The sequence below is a fragment of the Pelodiscus sinensis genome, chromosome 7, assembly GCF_049634645.1.
Source record: "Pelodiscus sinensis isolate JC-2024 chromosome 7, ASM4963464v1, whole genome shotgun sequence".
NCBI lineage: Eukaryota > Metazoa > Chordata > Testudines > Trionychidae > Pelodiscus > Pelodiscus sinensis.
This window is the reverse complement of record NC_134717.1, coordinates 57,231,948-57,246,733: the sequence shown is the minus strand read 5'-3', so window position 1 is coordinate 57,246,733 and position 14,786 is coordinate 57,231,948. Positions and strand designations below refer to the sequence as shown.

Sequence of the window (14,786 nt, the reverse complement as noted above, 5' to 3'; positions counted from 1 at the left end):
GCCTTGAAGTTGCTCACCGAGTTCTGCTTCTGGCTGCTTTTCGTGTAAGGCTGCCAGCTGCACATAGAGGCCCGTCTCAAGGCCTTCCCTCCAATCCAATCTGCCCTAACTCATGTCTGCAAGAAACCAATCCAGTGCACCCTCTTCCATCAGACCCTCCAACCAGTATCAGGTGAAGAAAGGGGACAGATATATTTGGACACTAAGCCCAGCCACCTCATGACATAACCCCCCCGAAAAGCCACACTTACCACAGCTGCAGACTTTTTCCAGGAGACGCCCCTGTAAGCTGCTCACTCAGTTCTCTCTGGCTCCAAGCTCCAAGCAGAGGGGCCCAGCTCAAAGCCTTGCCCCCAGGTCTCCTTTGCAACAAAGCAATGCAGTGCACCCTCTTCCATAGGATCCTGCAACCAACACCAGTGAACGAAGTAGACAGACATTTGGATAGTTAGCCCAACCGCCTCCCAGCAGAGCCCTCTCCCCTTCCAAACCACACTTACCGAGCCTCACTTACAGCGGTTGGCCTCAGGAAAGTCCACGGGCTGCTTACTGAAGTCTCTCTGGCTCCCAACACCAAGCAGGGGGCACGGCTCAAAGTCTTCCCTCCAATCCAGTCTCCAGGGACCTATCTGCAACAATTCACTCCCAATGCAGCCTCTCCCATCAGGCCCTGTAACCCATACCAGTGAACCACGTAGACAGACATTTGGATACTTAGCCCACACACCTCCCAGTAAAGCCTGCTTCGCCCCGCCCCATAGAAACCCCCACACTTACCTATCTCCACTCGGACTTTCCCTCAGCCAAGTGCTCTGTGGGCTGCTCGCTCAGGTCTCTGGCTGCCAGCTCCAAGCCAGCAGCCCAGATCACAGCCTTGCAGTCGATCTCATCTGCCCCTGAAGTTGCAAGAAGTTATTACTAATGGACCATCTTCAAACAGACCATCCAACCAACACCAGTCAAGGAAGACATTTGGATACCTTGCCCAATCACCTCTCAGCACAGCAAAAAGCCACACTTACCTGAGCTCCTCTTAGATATTTTCTACACGACTCCTCCAAGCTGCTCACTGAATTCCACTTCTGGCTGCTTTCCATGTAAGACTGTTAGCTCCAAGAGAAAGACATATCAAAGCCTTACCTCCAATCCAGTCGGCCTCCAGAACTTAACCTTCAAACACACACTCCCAATGCACCCTCTTCCAACAAACCTTATAACCAACAGGTGAAGCAAGTGGACAGACATTTGGATACTTAACCCAGTCACCTCAAAGCATAGCCCCCCCCCCCCACCCCTCCCAACCAAAGCCACACTTACCACAGCTCCATCAGACTCACCTGTAAGCTGCTCGCTCAGTTCTCTCTGGCTGCATGTTTCAAGCAGAGGGGCCCATCTCAAAGCCTAGCCCTGAAGTCACACCTGCAAGAAACCAATGCAGTGCACCCTCTTCCATCAGGCCCTGCAACCAACACCAGTGAACCAAGTGCTCAGACATTTAGATACCTAGCCCAATCACCTCGCATCACAGCCTCCCATTTCCCCCCCCCTCCCATCCACATTAAAAAAGCCACACTTACCACAGCTCCACTCTGTCCATTTTCACCCCGTCGCTGTATACCAGAATGTTGCGGGGAAAAAAAAAAAAAAAAAAAAAAAAACCTCAGTCGGGTGTGATAGCTGCCCGGGTTCTCTCTGTTGCCGTTTACAGCAACGTATGGCCGTCCCGTTGATTTTTTTTGGAGTCCATACTTGGGGAATGGCCTCATGCAGGGGCTTAGCTTGATTTACAGCATCTTTTAGAAAAATTTCCAATCTTGATTTACTAGTGATAGAGAATTTAGACAACCCTTGTTACATTGTTTCCAAGTTAATTACAGACCTTGTTATACAATGGTGAAAGGCAACTTGATTCTTACATTTGTTCCAGTAGGCAGCGTCAGGACCAGTGTCTGGCAAATTAGAAGGACGCTCAGTGGTGGGCCAATTTGCTATCAGGAGCCATTTTTTTTTCTTGCTCGCTAGGGGTTATAAGTAGCTTACGCAGTTGCAGGAGGTCTGCTTCAGAGGATTCATAGGCATTGCACACTAGCAAAAATTCCTCTGCAAATTTGGTAGGGTTTTCCTGGGGCTCTGGAAAACCTTTTACAATTGAGTGGAGCTCCGTGTGGGTCCAGGCTTTATAGCTCCAAGTGGGACAGGTCTGAGTCTTCTCGGAGGACGGGGTAAAGGGAAGCGCTTGGTCTGGTGGTGGGAGAGGAGGTTTCCAATAAAGCTTTTTACTTATAATTAGAATTTTTAAGGGAGGCGAACTTCGATTCAGTCCATCTAAGATTTGCCTCGGCCCACCACTGCATGAAGCAATCTACCTCTCCTCTAGCCAATTTAGTTTTGGGACGGCCAAGTTTGTCTTTTAAGACGTCCACTTGGTCTTTGTTCCAAGATCCTAACAGTGGCCACTGAGTTTTGGGATCCCCCAGAGTCAATCTAGATCATTTTTCCAGAAGTTTACAGGGGTCCGGACCCTTTCTAAAATATATAAGCTGAGCCGGGGTCCCTTGAGGGAACTGCCCCCCGCTTAGACGTCTGGTTACCCATACAGGAGGGCTTCACACACCAATCACACAAGGAGGAAATCTGGGTTCATCAGAGCGGTGCCCAGTGCAACACACAAAAGAAGCCCACAGGCTACTGCCTCAATCGCCCTTGCGTTCACTCCAAGGATTTTATCCAAGATGCGGTGCGGCTGCGATAGTACAGATTCCAGTCACGCAGACCGCGGGGACAGGAGCCCCTTGGGTCAGCCAGTCCCTGGACAGGGATGGCTCCCAGACTCACTCACACCACAGGGAAGACGGATAGTCACAGAGACAAGACAGTCCTCAGTCCGGACAAAACACAGAAGTGACGACCTGACCAGAGTCCTGATGTTAGATCCCGGGATCCCTACCAGAACCGAGCGGGAACCAACAGGTTCCATGGCGTAGACTTCGCTGTGGTTGTGCACCTTTCCATTCTGGCAGAGGACCGCTCGGGCCAAATGCCCAGGTGCCGGCTGCCACGGTCATCCTGCAAGACAGTCAGGGATCACACAACCTCAGCAAAGACGGTTGCCATCTCGGTGGGACCTCCAAATTGTCAAAGTCATACAAGACTCAGATTTGTCAGACCGCTCTGTTTATTAGCAATGCCGCTCTGCTAAATGCACCCAGAAAATGTGAGTGCCATACAAAGTTCAAACCCCTTGATTTATACACTCAAAAGAAAGCCAAAATTAACAGGATTAAAAGAGGGGGCAAAACTTCACACGATTAGTGTGTGAGGCTAGTCAAGTATCTTCATTTCCACGTCAAGCACACAGCAATCTCCTGTCCATATCTCCTTGGTGATCTCACTTGCTTTCTCCCTAACACCTAATGTTCCTTTGCTAGCCAGGTGGGCCTGAGTTAATAGGAAATCTGATCTGCATCCCTACAGACAACAACAACATACTTTTCTTCTTCCTGTTCAGAGAAACAATATTCCTTCAGCTTATTCAATTACAGCATAATTCATCTTTCTCTTACAGTACAATTCTTTCTACTTTCACAGCTGCTCACTCAAGTCTCTCTAGCTGCCGGCTCCAAGAGAAAGGCCCAGCTCATGGGCCTTGTCTCCAATCCAACACTGCAAGAAACAAATCCAGTCAGATTCTCCCGAAAGACTCTCCAACCAACACCAGTTAAGGACATGCATGGATATTTGGATCCTTAGCCTGCTTCTCCCCAACCCCAAAAAAGCCCAAACTTACCGAGCTCCAGTCGGACTTTCCCTCAGCCAAGTGCTCTGTGGGCTGCTCACTCAGGTCTCTGGCTGCAAGCCCTGCCTCTGATCTTCGCTGCCCCTGAAGTGCTAGCTGCAAGAAATTACCACCGATACACCATCTTCAAACAGACCCTCCAACCAACACCGGTGAAGGAAGGGGACAGACATTTGGATACTTAGCATAGCCACCTCGCAGCATAGTGCCCCGAAAAGCCACACTTACTGCAGCTGCATCAGACTTTCCAGGAGACTCTTCTAAGTTGCTCACTCAGTTCTCTGGCTGCAAGCTCCAAGCAGAGGGGCCGGTCTCAAAGCCTTGCCCGCAGGTACCACCTGCAAGACACCAATCCAGTACACTCGCTTCCATCAGGCAACCAACACCAGTGAACAAAGTGCGGGGACATTTGGATACTTAGCCCAACCACCTCAAAACACAGCCAAACGCCACACTTACCAAACTCCACTCCGAATTTTCCCCAGGAGATTCACCTGTAAGCTGCTAAGTCAGTTCTCTCCAGCTACCAGGTCAAAGACAAAGGCCCGGCTCATGGCCTTCTCTCAAATCCAATCTGCCACAAAGTCCGATCTGCAAGAAGCCAATCCAGTCAGATTCTCCAACCAACACCAATGAAGGAAGTGAACAGACATTTTCATATCTTGGCTAACCACCACAGCCAAAAGCCACACTTACCTGAGCTCCCAGGCGACGCCTTGAAGTTGCTCACCGAGTTCTGCTTCTGGCTGCTTTTCGTGTAAGGCTGCCAGCTGCACATAGAGGCCCGTCTCAAGGCCTTCCCTCCAATCCAATCTGCCCTAACTCATGTCTGCAAGAAACCAATCCAGTGCACCCTCTTCCATCAGACCCTCCAACCAGTATCAGGTGAAGAAAGGGGACAGATATATTTGGACACTAAGCCCAGCCACCTCATGACATAACCCCCCCGAAAAGCCACACTTACCACAGCTCCAGACTTTTTCCAGGAGACGCCCCTGTAAGCTGCTCACTCAGTTCTCTCTGGCTCCAAGCTCCAAGCAGAGGGGCCCAGCTCAAAGCCTTGCCCCCAGGTCTCCTTTGCAACAAAGCAATGCAGTGCACCCTCTTCCATAGGATCCTGCAACCAACACCAGTGAACGAAGTAGACAGACATTTGGATAGTTAGCCCAACCGCCTCCCAGCAGAGCCCTCTCCCCTTCCAAACCACACTTACCGAGCCTCACTTACAGCGGTTGGCCTCAGGAAAGTCCACGGGCTGCTTACTGAAGTCTCTCTGGCTCCCAACACCAAGCAGGGGGCACGGCTCAAAGTCTTCCCTCCAATCCAGTCTCCAGGGACCTATCTGCAACAATTCACTCCCAATGCAGCCTCTCCCATCAGGCCCTGTAACCCATACCAGTGAACCACGTAGACAGACATTTGGATACTTAGCCCACACACCTCCCAGTAAAGCCTGCTTCGCCCCGCCCCATAGAAACCCCCACACTTACCTATCTCCACTCGGACTTTCCCTCAGCCAAGTGCTCTGTGGGCTGCTCGCTCAGGTCTCTGGCTGCCAGCTCCAAGCCAGCAGCCCAGATCACAGCCTTGCAGTCGATCTCATCTGCCCCTGAAGTTGCAAGAAGTTATTACTAATGGACCATCTTCAAACAGACCATCCAACCAACACCAGTCAAGGAAGACATTTGGATACCTTGCCCAATCACCTCTCAGCACAGCAAAAAGCCACACTTACCTGAGCTCCTCTTAGATATTTTCTACACGACTCCTCCAAGCTGCTCACTGAATTCCACTTCTGGCTGCTTTCCATGTAAGACTGTTAGCTCCAAGAGAAAGACATATCAAAGCCTTACCTCCAATCCAGTCGGCCTCCAGAACTTAACCTTCAAACACACACTCCCAATGCACCCTCTTCCAACAAACCTTATAACCAACAGGTGAAGCAAGTGGACAGACATTTGGATACTTAACCCAGTCACCTCAAAGCATAGCCCCCCCCCCACCCCTCCCAACCAAAGCCACACTTACCACAGCTCCATCAGACTCACCTGTAAGCTGCTCGCTCAGTTCTCTCTGGCTGCATGTTTCAAGCAGAGGGGCCCATCTCAAAGCCTAGCCCTGAAGTCACACCTGCAAGAAACCAATGCAGTGCACCCTCTTCCATCAGGCCCTGCAACCAACACCAGTGAACCAAGTGCTCAGACATTTAGATACCTAGCCCAATCACCTCGCATCACAGCCTCCCATTTCCCCCCCCCTCCCATCCACATTAAAAAAGCCACACTTACCACAGCTCCACTCTGTCCATTTTCACCCCGTCGCTGTATACCAGAATGTTGCGGGGAAAAAAAAAAAAAAAACAAAAAAAAACGTCAGTCGGGTGTGATAGCTGCCCGGGTTCTCTCTGTTGCCGTTTACAGCAACGTATGGCCGTCCCGTTGATTTTTTTTGGAGTCCATACTTGGGGAATGGCCTCATGCAGGGGCTTAGCTTGATTTACAGCATCTTTTAGAAAAATTTCCAATCTTGATTTACTAGTGATAGAGAATTTAGACAACCCTTGTTACATTGTTTCCAAGTTAATTACAGACCTTGTTATACAATGGTGAAAGGCAACTTGATTCTTACATTTGTTCCAGTAGGCAGCGTCAGGACCAGTGTCTGGCAAATTAGAAGGACGCTCAGTGGTGGGCCAATTTGCTATCAGGAGCCATTTTTTTTTCTTGCTCGCTAGGGGTTATAAGTAGCTTACGCAGTTGCAGGAGGTCTGCTTCAGAGGATTCATAGGCATTGCACACTAGCAAAAATTCCTCTGCAAATTTGGTAGGGTTTTCCTGGGGCTCTGGAAAACCTTTTACAATTGAGTGGAGCTCCGTGTGGGTCCAGGCTTTATAGCTCCAAGTGGGACAGGTCTGAGTCTTCTCGGAGGACGGGGTAAAGGGAAGCGCTTGGTCTGGTGGTGGGAGAGGAGGTTTCCAATAAAGCTTTTTACTTATAATTAGAATTTTTAAGGGAGGCGAACTTCGATTCAGTCCATCTAAGATTTGCCTCGGCCCACCACTGCATGAAGCAATCTACCTCTCCTCTAGCCAATTTAGTTTTGGGACGGCCAAGTTTGTCTTTTAAGACGTCCACTTGGTCTTTGTTCCAAGATCCTAACAGTGGCCACTGAGTTTTGGGATCCCCCAGAGTCAATCTAGATCATTTTTCCAGAAGTTTACAGGGGTCCGGACCCTTTCTAAAATATATAAGCTGAGCCGGGGTCCCTTGAGGGAACTGCCCCCCGCTTAGACGTCTGGTTACCCATACAGGAGGGCTTCACACACCAATCACACAAGGAGGAAATCTGGGTTCATCAGAGCGGTGCCCAGTGCAACACACAAAAGAAGCCCACAGGCTACTGCCTCAATCGCCCTTGCGTTCACTCCAAGGATTTTATCCAAGATGCGGTGCGGCTGCGATAGTACAGATTCCAGTCACGCAGACCGCGGGGACAGGAGCCCCTTGGGTCAGCCAGTCCCTGGACAGGGATGGCTCCCAGACTCACTCACACCACAGGGAAGACGGATAGTCACAGAGACAAGACAGTCCTCAGTCCGGACAAAACACAGAAGTGACGACCTGACCAGAGTCCTGATGTTAGATCCCGGGATCCCTACCAGAACCGAGCGGGAACCAACAGGTTCCATGGCGTAGACTTCGCTGTGGTTGTGCACCTTTCCATTCTGGCAGAGGACCGCTCGGGCCAAATGCCCAGGTGCCGGCTGCCACGGTCATCCTGCAAGACAGTCAGGGATCACACAACCTCAGCAAAGACGGTTGCCATCTCGGTGGGACCTCCAAATTGTCAAAGTCATACAAGACTCAGATTTGTCAGACCGCTCTGTTTATTAGCAATGCCGCTCTGCTAAATGCACCCAGAAAATGTGAGTGCCATACAAAGTTCAAACCCCTTGATTTATACACTCAAAAGAAAGCCAAAATTAACAGGATTAAAAGAGGGGGCAAAACTTCACACGATTAGTGTGTGAGGCTAGTCAAGTATCTTCATTTCCACGTCAAGCACACAGCAATCTCCTGTCCATATCTCCTTGGTGATCTCACTTGCTTTCTCCCTAACACCTAATGTTCCTTTGCTAGCCAGGTGGGCCTGAGTTAATAGGAAATCTGATCTGCATCCCTACAGACAACAACAACATACTTTTCTTCTTCCTGTTCAGAGAAACAATATTCCTTCAGCTTATTCAATTACAGCATAATTCATCTTTCTCTTACAGTACAATTCTTTCTACTTTCACAGCTGCTCACTCAAGTCTCTCTAGCTGCCGGCTCCAAGAGAAAGGCCCAGCTCATGGGCCTTGTCTCCAATCCAACACTGCAAGAAACAAATCCAGTCAGATTCTCCCGAAAGACTCTCCAACCAACACCAGTTAAGGACATGCATGGATATTTGGATCCTTAGCCTGCTTCTCCCCAACCCCAAAAAAGCCCAAACTTACCGAGCTCCAGTCGGACTTTCCCTCAGCCAAGTGCTCTGTGGGCTGCTCACTCAGGTCTCTGGCTGCAAGCCCTGCCTCTGATCTTCGCTGCCCCTGAAGTGCTAGCTGCAAGAAATTACCACCGATACACCATCTTCAAACAGACCCTCCAACCAACACCGGTGAAGGAAGGGGACAGACATTTGGATACTTAGCATAGCCACCTCGCAGCATAGTGCCCCGAAAAGCCACACTTACTGCAGCTGCATCAGACTTTCCAGGAGACTCTTCTAAGTTGCTCACTCAGTTCTCTGGCTGCAAGCTCCAAGCAGAGGGGCCGGTCTCAAAGCCTTGCCCGCAGGTACCACCTGCAAGACACCAATCCAGTACACTCGCTTCCATCAGGCAACCAACACCAGTGAACAAAGTGCGGGGACATTTGGATACTTAGCCCAACCACCTCAAAACACAGCCAAACGCCACACTTACCAAACTCCACTCCGAATTTTCCCCAGGAGATTCACCTGTAAGCTGCTAAGTCAGTTCTCTCCAGCTACCAGGTCAAAGACAAAGGCCCGGCTCATGGCCTTCTCTCAAATCCAATCTGCCACAAAGTCCGATCTGCAAGAAGCCAATCCAGTCAGATTCTCCAACCAACACCAATGAAGGAAGTGAACAGACATTTTCATATCTTGGCTAACCACCACAGCCAAAAGCCACACTTACCTGAGCTCCCAGGCGACGCCTTGAAGTTGCTCACCGAGTTCTGCTTCTGGCTGCTTTTCGTGTAAGGCTGCCAGCTGCACATAGAGGCCCGTCTCAAGGCCTTCCCTCCAATCCAATCTGCCCTAACTCATGTCTGCAAGAAACCAATCCAGTGCACCCTCTTCCATCAGACCCTCCAACCAGTATCAGGTGAAGAAAGGGGACAGATATATTTGGACACTAAGCCCAGCCACCTCATGACATAACCCCCCCGAAAAGCCACACTTACCACAGCTCCAGACTTTTTCCAGGAGACGCCCCTGTAAGCTGCTCACTCAGTTCTCTCTGGCTCCAAGCTCCAAGCAGAGGGGCCCAGCTCAAAGCCTTGCCCCCAGGTCTCCTTTGCAACAAAGCAATGCAGTGCACCCTCTTCCATAGGATCCTGCAACCAACACCAGTGAACGAAGTAGACAGACATTTGGATAGTTAGCCCAACCGCCTCCCAGCAGAGCCCTCTCCCCTTCCAAACCACACTTACCGAGCCTCACTTACAGCGGTTGGCCTCAGGAAAGTCCACGGGCTGCTTACTGAAGTCTCTCTGGCTCCCAACACCAAGCAGGGGGCACGGCTCAAAGTCTTCCCTCCAATCCAGTCTCCAGGGACCTATCTGCAACAATTCACTCCCAATGCAGCCTCTCCCATCAGGCCCTGTAACCCATACCAGTGAACCACGTAGACAGACATTTGGATACTTAGCCCACACACCTCCCAGTAAAGCCTGCTCCACTCGGACTTTCCCTCAGCCAAGTGCTCTGTGGGCTGCTCGCTCAGGTCTCTGGCTGCCAGCTCCAAGCCAGCAGCCCAGATCACAGCCTTGCAGTCGATCTCATCTGCCCCTGAAGTTGCAAGAAGTTATTACTAATGGACCATCTTCAAACAGACCATCCAACCAACACCAGTCAAGGAAGACATTTGGATACCTTGCCCAATCACCTCTCAGCACAGCAAAAAGCCACACTTACCTGAGCTCCTCTTAGATATTTTCTACACGACTCCTCCAAGCTGCTCACTGAATTCCACTTCTGGCTGCTTTCCATGTAAGACTGTTAGCTCCAAGAGAAAGACATATCAAAGCCTTACCTCCAATCCAGTCGGCCTCCAGAACTTAACCTTCAAACACACACTCCCAATGCACCCTCTTCCAACAAACCTTATAACCAACAGGTGAAGCAAGTGGACAGACATTTGGATACTTAACCCAGTCACCTCAAAGCATAGCCCCCCCCCACCCCTCCCAACCAAAGCCACACTTACCACAGCTCCATCAGACTCACCTGTAAGCTGCTCGCTCAGTTCTCTCTGGCTGCATGTTTCAAGCAGAGGGGCCCATCTCAAAGCCTAGCCCTGAAGTCACACCTGCAAGAAACCAATGCAGTGCACCCTCTTCCATCAGGCCCTGCAACCAACACCAGTGAACCAAGTGCTCAGACATTTAGATACCTAGCCCAATCACCTCGCATCACATCCTCCCATTTCCCCCCCCCCTCCCATCCACATTAAAAAAGCCACACTTACCACAGCTCCACTCTGTCCATTTTCACCCCGTCGCTGTATACCAGAATGTTGCGGGGAAAAAAAAAAAAAAAACAAAAAAAAAAAAACGTCAGTCGGGTGTGATAGCTGCCCGGGTTCTCTCTGTTGCCGTTTACAGCAACGTATGGCCGTCCCGTTGATTTTTTTTGGAGTCCATACTTGGGGAATGGCCTCATGCAGGGGCTTAGCTTGATTTACAGCATCTTTTAGAAAAATTTCCAATCTTGATTTACTAGTGATAGAGAATTTAGACAACCCTTGTTACATTGTTTCCAAGTTAATTACAGACCTTGTTATACAATGGTGAAAGGCAACTTGATTCTTACATTTGTTCCAGTAGGCAGCGTCAGGACCAGTGTCTGGCAAATTAGAAGGACGCTCAGTGGTGGGCCAATTTGCTATCAGGAGCCATTTTTTTTTCTTGCTCGCTAGGGGTTATAAGTAGCTTACGCAGTTGCAGGAGGTCTGCTTCAGAGGATTCATAGGCATTGCACACTAGCAAAAATTCCTCTGCAAATTTGGTAGGGTTTTCCTGGGGCTCTGGAAAACCTTTTACAATTGAGTGGAGCTCCGTGTGGGTCCAGGCTTTATAGCTCCAAGTGGGACAGGTCTGAGTCTTCTCGGAGGACGGGGTAAAGGGAAGCGCTTGGTCTGGTGGTGGGAGAGGAGGTTTCCAATAAAGCTTTTTACTTATAATTAGAATTTTTAAGGGAGGCGAACTTCGATTCAGTCCATCTAAGATTTGCCTCGGCCCACCACTGCATGAAGCAATCTACCTCTCCTCTAGCCAATTTAGTTTTGGGACGGCCAAGTTTGTCTTTTAAGACGTCCACTTGGTCTTTGTTCCAAGATCCTAACAGTGGCCACTGAGTTTTGGGATCCCCCAGAGTCAATCTAGATCATTTTTCCAGAAGTTTACAGGGGTCCGGACCCTTTCTAAAATATATAAGCTGAGCCGGGGTCCCTTGAGGGAACTGCCCCCCGCTTAGACGTCTGGTTACCCATACAGGAGGGCTTCACACACCAATCACACAAGGAGGAAATCTGGGTTCATCAGAGCGGTGCCCAGTGCAACACACAAAAGAAGCCCACAGGCTACTGCCTCAATCGCCCTTGCGTTCACTCCAAGGATTTTATCCAAGATGCGGTGCGGCTGCGATAGTACAGATTCCAGTCACGCAGACCGCGGGGACAGGAGCCCCTTGGGTCAGCCAGTCCCTGGACAGGGATGGCTCCCAGACTCACTCACACCACAGGGAAGACGGATAGTCACAGAGACAAGACAGTCCTCAGTCCGGACAAAACACAGAAGTGACGACCTGACCAGAGTCCTGATGTTAGATCCCGGGATCCCTACCAGAACCGAGCGGGAACCAACAGGTTCCATGGCGTAGACTTCGCTGTGGTTGTGCACCTTTCCATTCTGGCAGAGGACCGCTCGGGCCAAATGCCCAGGTGCCGGCTGCCACGGTCATCCTGCAAGACAGTCAGGGATCACACAACCTCAGCAAAGACGGTTGCCATCTCGGTGGGACCTCCAAATTGTCAAAGTCATACAAGACTCAGATTTGTCAGACCGCTCTGTTTATTAGCAATGCCGCTCTGCTAAATGCACCCAGAAAATGTGAGTGCCATACAAAGTTCAAACCCCTTGATTTATACACTCAAAAGAAAGCCAAAATTAACAGGATTAAAAGAGGGGGCAAAACTTCACACGATTAGTGTGTGAGGCTAGTCAAGTATCTTCATTTCCACGTCAAGCACACAGCAATCTCCTGTCCATATCTCCTTGGTGATCTCACTTGCTTTCTCCCTAACACCTAATGTTCCTTTGCTAGCCAGGTGGGCCTGAGTTAATAGGAAATCTGATCTGCATCCCTACAGACAACAACAACAACATACTTTTCTTCTTCCTGTTCAGAGAAACAATATTCCTTCAGCTTATTCAATTACAGCATAATTCATCTTTCTCTTACAGTACAATTCTTTCTACTTTCACAGCTGCTCACTCAAGTCTCTCTAGCTGCCGGCTCCAAGAGAAAGGCCCAGCTCATGGGCCTTGTCTCCAATCCAACACTGCAAGAAACAAATCCAGTCAGATTCTCCCGAAAGACTCTCCAACCAACACCAGTTAAGGACATGCATGGATATTTGGATCCTTAGCCTGCTTCTCCCCAACCCCAAAAAAGCCCAAACTTACCGAGCTCCAGTCGGACTTTCCCTCAGCCAAGTGCTCTGTGGGCTGCTCACTCAGGTCTCTGGCTGCAAGCCCTGCCTCTGATCTTCGCTGCCCCTGAAGTGCTAGCTGCAAGAAATTACCACCGATACACCATCTTCAAACAGACCCTCCAACCAACACCGGTGAAGGAAGGGGACAGACATTTGGATACTTAGCATAGCCACCTCGCAGCATAGTGCCCCGAAAAGCCACACTTACTGCAGCTGCATCAGACTTTCCAGGAGACTCTTCTAAGTTGCTCACTCAGTTCTCTGGCTGCAAGCTCCAAGCAGAGGGGCCGGTCTCAAAGCCTTGCCCGCAGGTACCACCTGCAAGACACCAATCCAGTACACTCGCTTCCATCAGGCAACCAACACCAGTGAACAAAGTGCGGGGACATTTGGATACTTAGCCCAACCACCTCAAAACACAGCCAAACGCCACACTTACCAAACTCCACTCCGAATTTTCCCCAGGAGATTCACCTGTAAGCTGCTAAGTCAGTTCTCTCCAGCTACCAGGTCAAAGACAAAGGCCCGGCTCATGGCCTTCTCTCAAATCCAATCTGCCACAAAGTCCGATCTGCAAGAAGCCAATCCAGTCAGATTCTCCAACCAACACCAATGAAGGAAGTGAACAGACATTTTCATATCTTGGCTAACCACCACAGCCAAAAGCCACACTTACCTGAGCTCCCAGGCGACGCCTTGAAGTTGCTCACCGAGTTCTGCTTCTGGCTGCTTTTCGTGTAAGGCTGCCAGCTGCACATAGAGGCCCGTCTCAAGGCCTTCCCTCCAATCCAATCTGCCCTAACTCATGTCTGCAAGAAACCAATCCAGTGCACCCTCTTCCATCAGACCCTCCAACCAGTATCAGGTGAAGAAAGGGGACAGATATATTTGGACACTAAGCCCAGCCACCTCATGACATAACCCCCCCGAAAAGCCACACTTACCACAGCTCCAGACTTTTTCCAGGAGACGCCCCTGTAAGCTGCTCACTCAGTTCTCTCTGGCTCCAAGCTCCAAGCAGAGGGGCCCAGCTCAAAGCCTTGCCCCCAGGTCTCCTTTGCAACAAAGCAATGCAGTGCACCCTCTTCCATAGGATCCTGCAACCAACACCAGTGAACGAAGTAGACAGACATTTGGATAGTTAGCCCAACCGCCTCCCAGCAGAGCCCTCTCCCCTTCCAAACCACACTTACCGAGCCTCACTTACAGCGGTTGGCCTCAGGAAAGTCCACGGGCTGCTTACTGAAGTCTCTCTGGCTCCCAACACCAAGCAGGGGGCACGGCTCAAAGTCTTCCCTCCAATCCAGTCTCCAGGGACCTATCTGCAACAATTCACTCCCAATGCAGCCTCTCCCATCAGGCCCTGTAACCCATACCAGTGAACCACGTAGACAGACATTTGGATACTTAGCCCACACACCTCCCAGTAAAGCCTGCTTCGCCCCGCCCCATAGAAACCCCCACACTTACCTATCTCCACTCGGACTTTCCCTCAGCCAAGTGCTCTGTGGGCTGCTCGCTCAGGTCTCTGGCTGCCAGCTCCAAGCCAGCAGCCCAGATCACAGCCTTGCAGTCGATCTCATCTGCCCCTGAAGTTGCAAGAAGTTATTACTAATGGACCATCTTCAAACAGACCATCCAACCAACACCAGTCAAGGAAGACATTTGGATACCTTGCCCAATCACCTCTCAGCACAGCAAAAAGCCACACTTACCTGAGCTCCTCTTAGATATTTTCTACACGACTCCTCCAAGCTGCTCACTGAATTCCACTTCTGGCTGCTTTCCATGTAAGACTGTTAGCTCCAAGAGAAAGACATATCAAAGCCTTACCTCCAATCCAGTCGGCCTCCAGAACTTAACCTTCAAACACACACTCCCAATGCACCCTCTTCCAACAAACCTTATAACCAACAGGTGAAGCAAGTGGACAGACATTTGGATACTTAACCCAGTCACCTCAAAGCATAGCCCCCCCCCCCCAC

General features: G+C 50.3%; 4 long non-coding RNA genes across 15 annotated transcripts; all 4 read right to left on the bottom strand.

Moving 5' to 3' along the window:
- Positions 1-265: 265 nt before the first annotated feature.
- Positions 266-1,231, bottom strand: LOC142830309 (uncharacterized). 2 transcript variants are annotated; one of them, XR_012905473.1, is made up of 4 exons: positions 1,023-1,231; positions 778-896; positions 501-670; positions 266-404 (listed from the first exon to the last, which is right to left on the bottom strand). It is a non-coding gene; the product is annotated as an uncharacterized LOC142830309 (long non-coding RNA). The 2 variants fall into 2 exon arrangements; XR_012905472.1 differs by having other exon boundaries at positions 778-1,231.
- Positions 1,232-1,687: 456 nt separating this feature from the next.
- On the bottom strand, positions 1,688-5,740 carry LOC142830225 (uncharacterized). Of its 5 annotated transcripts, none has more exons than XR_012905292.1 (4): positions 5,287-5,740; positions 5,010-5,179; positions 4,025-4,913; positions 1,688-3,892 (listed from the first exon to the last, which is right to left on the bottom strand). It is a non-coding gene; the product is annotated as an uncharacterized LOC142830225 (long non-coding RNA). The 5 variants fall into 5 exon arrangements; XR_012905290.1 differs by having other exon boundaries at positions 1,688-4,387; positions 4,493-4,913; XR_012905291.1 differs by having other exon boundaries at positions 1,688-4,625; positions 4,761-4,913.
- A 454-nt stretch (positions 5,741-6,194) lies between these two features.
- On the bottom strand, positions 6,195-10,210 carry LOC142830224 (uncharacterized). Of its 3 annotated transcripts, none has more exons than XR_012905287.1 (3): positions 9,518-10,210; positions 8,533-9,421; positions 6,195-8,400 (listed from the first exon to the last, which is right to left on the bottom strand). It is a non-coding gene; the product is annotated as an uncharacterized LOC142830224 (long non-coding RNA). The 3 variants fall into 3 exon arrangements; XR_012905285.1 differs by having other exon boundaries at positions 6,195-8,895; positions 9,001-9,421; XR_012905286.1 differs by having other exon boundaries at positions 6,195-9,133; positions 9,269-9,421; positions 9,518-9,780.
- Positions 10,211-10,669: 459 nt separating this feature from the next.
- On the bottom strand, positions 10,670-14,725 carry LOC142830223 (uncharacterized). Of its 5 annotated transcripts, none has more exons than XR_012905284.1 (4): positions 14,272-14,725; positions 13,995-14,164; positions 13,010-13,898; positions 10,670-12,877 (listed from the first exon to the last, which is right to left on the bottom strand). It is a non-coding gene; the product is annotated as an uncharacterized LOC142830223 (long non-coding RNA). The 5 variants fall into 5 exon arrangements; XR_012905282.1 differs by having other exon boundaries at positions 10,670-13,372; positions 13,478-13,898; XR_012905283.1 differs by having other exon boundaries at positions 10,670-13,610; positions 13,746-13,898.
- Between the last annotated feature and the right edge of the window lie 61 nt (positions 14,726-14,786).